General features: G+C 41.9%; 1 pseudogene; it reads left to right on the top strand.

Moving 5' to 3' along the window:
• Positions 1-582: 582 nt before the first annotated feature.
• On the top strand, positions 583-1,177 carry LOC138386501 (large ribosomal subunit protein eL19-like; annotated as a pseudogene).
• Positions 1,178-4,121: the final 2,944 nt, after the last annotated feature.

The following is a 4,121-nucleotide window of genomic DNA, read 5'->3' as shown; positions in this document are numbered from 1 at the left end:
TACAGGTGTGAGCCACTGTGCCTGGCCAGAACTTTGGTTTCTACTCTGGATGAGTAGGAACCACTCATTGAAAGGTTTTAAGCAGAGAGGAATATCATTTGACACACATTTTAACATGACTATTCCAGCAGCTGTGTTGAAAATGGCCTGAAGGAGGGCCATTCAGGAAGGTATTCCAATGATTCAGTCAAGAGATGGATGGTGGCTTGGACTTGACCTTGACGGGGGCAAAGAGGACAGTGGAGTGGGAAGAAGTGGTCAGATTACACAAAGGAGCAAAAGGTGTATGTAGGGACAAAGATGTTCAAAGCATGTTGTTTGTATTTGAAAGAAACTAGAGATAACCTCAATGTCTAACAATAGAGACAGGTTAAAGATATTATGGTATATCCATTTTTTTTTTTATTTAAAAACTTCTGTAGTGTTTGAAAGCATGTGTTATTTTTTAAATTAGGCGAATATTAATTCTTAAAGCTATTCAACTTCAACAAAAACATGTTTCTGGACCATTAAAATATCTTGTTTGGCAATTAAAAATAAAAACCTAGAAATGGAGTTCTTTCCTTTTGCCAGTGTGGCGGGAGCCCTGAGTATGCTCAGGCTTCAGAAGAGGCTTGCCTCTAGGGTCCTTCGCTGTGGCAGAAAGGCCTCGTTGGACCCCAATGAGACTAATGAGATCGCCAACGCCAACTCCTGTGAGCAGATCCAGAAGCCAATCAAAGATGGGCTGATCATCCAAAGCTCGTGACTGTCCATTCTCGAGCTCGATGCCGGAAAAATATGTTGGCCCACCAGACGGGCAGGCATATGGGCATAGGTAAGAGAAAGGGTACAGCCAATGCTCGAATGGCTGAGAAGGTAACCTGGATGAGGAGGATGAGGATTCTGCGCCGGCTACTGAGAAGAAACCGTGAGTCTAAGAAGATTGACCGCCACATGTATCACAGCCTGTACCTGAAGGTGAAGGGGAATGTGTTCAGAAATAAGCGGATTCTCATGCAATACATCCACAAGCTGAAGGCAGACAAGGCCCGCAAGAAGCTCCTGGCTGACCAGGCTGAGGCCCGCAGGTCTAAGACCAAGGAAGCATGCCAGCCAGCGCCGTGAAGAGCACCTCCAGGCCAAGCAGGGGGAGATCATCAAGACTCTGTCCAGAGAGGGAGAGACCAAGAAGTAAAACGCACCCCCTCTTGTCTGTACATAGTGGCCTCGGTCATAACATATGAATCATTTGAATGAAATAAGCCTTTGTCTGCTTGCCTCAAAAAACCAAACCAAAACAAAAAACCTAGAAGCATTGACATAAGAGCTTCTTATTTAAAAAGAGTTACAAGTCAAATAGAAATATGCACCTGTACCTGTTAAATTAGTGTACCAGTAATAGTTCATGACTGGTCACAACAAAGCATGTGCTTTTATTCTTTTCATGTTTAAAAATTTTTGGTAGTGCAGTTACAGTCTATGAAATGAAGAAACAAGATGCTAGGCAAATGGTGGTTTTTTTAATGAAACTTTCGGATTGGGTTTGCTGTTACAAAGCATCTAAGATTTGAATAAACAAAAAGATTTGTGTAAGGGGTACAACTGAGAGATGAATATATGATTCTGAGCCTACATATTGGCCAGGGATCCATTTGATGGAGTCTGGAAACTGGTAGATAAGAATTATCTCAATGTTAATATGGGCACTCCCCATATGCCAGGCACTATGTCTTGTTTTTACTACAAAGCAACTTCTAATTTTACAATACATAATCTAATACCACAAAGTTGCTCAAGGTCAGTAGCTAATATAAATGGAAGATCTGAAACTCAAATTCAGGTTGTCTGATGCCAAAACCCGTTCTCTTTCTGCAATAAGGCCCTGTATTAGGTAAGGTTGGCTAGATTGATTTTTGAGGGTTTTCTTTGGAAAGAATAGTGTGTCTATTACGGTTGTATTCAATTGTATGTAACAACCCCGACCAAGAGTGTCTTAAACCAGTAAGAGAGTTATTTTTCCCACATAGCAAGTCTGGAGCAAGGCAGTTCAGGGTGGGTGCTGCTCCTTTTTCTCTCTCGTGTCTTGGCCCTGTGCTCCACCTCCACCTGAGAGTAACCTCACAGAAGGAAGGAAACAGGAGGCCAAGCAAAGGCATGATGTCTGCATCTGAAAAGCAAAAACCTGATGGACTCTCTAGCTGACTTCCTCCTATATCTCAATGGTCAGAATCAAGTCATGTGACTGTTTCCTCCTACATCTCATTGGCCAGAATTATGTCATGTGATGCCCCTGCAGCAACCCCTGAGAAGGTGAGCAGTTTGGCTTGGCACATTGCTTATCTGAACAAAATCTGGGTTGTCTTAGAAGGTAAGTATTGAAGAATGGATATTGAGGAGGGAGTTAGCAGTGTCTGCCCCGTGAAGAATTGACACATGGGGGATGTTGGGAGAGGAGTAACTGCTTCAAAAGTGCTATTGAATCATGTATTTCTAGAAGCTCAGGGCACCACTGTTGATATTTGCTGTACGGGAGGCAGGGAAAGGTAGTCTTTGTTTCAAGCGCCCCGGGCTTCAATTCTCTTACAGTAACAGGTCACTTAATGACAGGGATATGTTCTGAGAAATGTGGTGTTAGGTGATTTTGTCGTTGTGTGAACATTATGGAGTGTACTTACACAAGCCTAGATGGTATAGCCTACTGCACACGTAGGCTTTGTGGTATAGCCTATGGCTCCTAGGCTACAAACCTGTACAGCGTGTTACTGTGTTGAATACTGTCGGCAATTGTAACACAATAGTAAGTATTTGTGTATTTAAACATATGTAAATAAAGAAAAGGTACAGTAAAAATATGTTATAAATGATAAAATATGGAATACTTGTATAGGACGCTTAGCATGAATAGCGCTTGTAGGACTGGAAGTTGCTCTGGTGAAGTCAGTCGGTGAGTGGTGAGTGAATGTGAAGCCCTAGGACATTACTGTAGGCTACCATACAATTTATAAACACTGTATACTTTAGGCTACACTAAATTTATTTATTTATTTATTTTTAAAAGACAGAGTCTTTCTTTGTTGCTCAGGCTAGAGTGCAGTGGCACGATCATACCTCACTGCAGCATTTAACTCCTGGGCTCATGCTATTCTCCCACTTTGGCCTCTTGAGTATCTGGGACTACCGGCCTGAGCAACCATGCTTGGCTAATTTAAAAAAAAAAATTTAAAGACAGGATCTTGATATGCTGCCCAGTCTAGCCTTGAACTCCTGGCCTCAAGGTGATTCTCCTGCCTCAGCCTCCCGAGTAGCTGAGCTTACAGGTGTGAGCCACCACACTCAGCTAAACATTTCTTAAATAATAAATTAATCTTAGCTTACTGTAACTTGTTTACTTTGTAAACTTTTAAAAAAACATTTTTAGTTTTTTGTAAAAACACTTAGTTTAAAACACAAACACATTGTACAGCTATACAAAAAATATTTTCTTTCTTTATACTCTTATTCTATAAGCTTTTTTCTATGTTTAAATTTTATTTGTTTATTTTACCTTTTAAACTTTTTTGTTAAAAACTAAAACACAAACACGCATGTTAGCATAGGCCTACACAGGGTCAGGATGATCAGGCATCACTAGGTATTAAGAATTTTTCAGGCCCTGCACAATGGCTCACGCTTGTAATCCTAGCACTCTGGGAGGCCGAGGCAGGAGGATCACTCGCTTGAGGTCAGGAGTTCAAGACCAGCCTGAGCAAGAGCGAGACCCCGTCTCTACTAAAAATAGAAAGCAATTATCTGGACAACTAAAAATATATATAAAAAAAATTAGCTGGGCATGGTGGCACATGCCTATAGTCCCAGCTACTTGGGAGGCTGAGGCAGGAGGATTGGTTGAGCCCAGGAGTTTGAGGTTGCTGTGAGCTAGGCTGACGCCATGGCACTCTAGCCTGGGCAACAGAGGGAGACTCTGTCTCAAAAAAAAAAAAAAATTTTTTTTCAGCTCCATTAATAACTTACGGGACCACCGTTGTGTGTGTGTCCTGCGTGACTATATTATGGAAGAAGGAGAGATTGAGTATTGGGGGACAGCCAACGGTCTCTGTCTGCCAGTCTCTCTACCAGTCCCTCCAAGGTTCCCCTCAGGA

The sequence above is a fragment of the Eulemur rufifrons genome, chromosome 7, assembly GCF_041146395.1.
Source record: "Eulemur rufifrons isolate Redbay chromosome 7, OSU_ERuf_1, whole genome shotgun sequence".
NCBI classification, from domain to species: domain Eukaryota; kingdom Metazoa; phylum Chordata; class Mammalia; order Primates; family Lemuridae; genus Eulemur; species Eulemur rufifrons.
The sequence above is the reverse complement of the archived record's forward strand: the minus strand, read 5'-3'. Positions and strand labels throughout refer to the sequence as shown.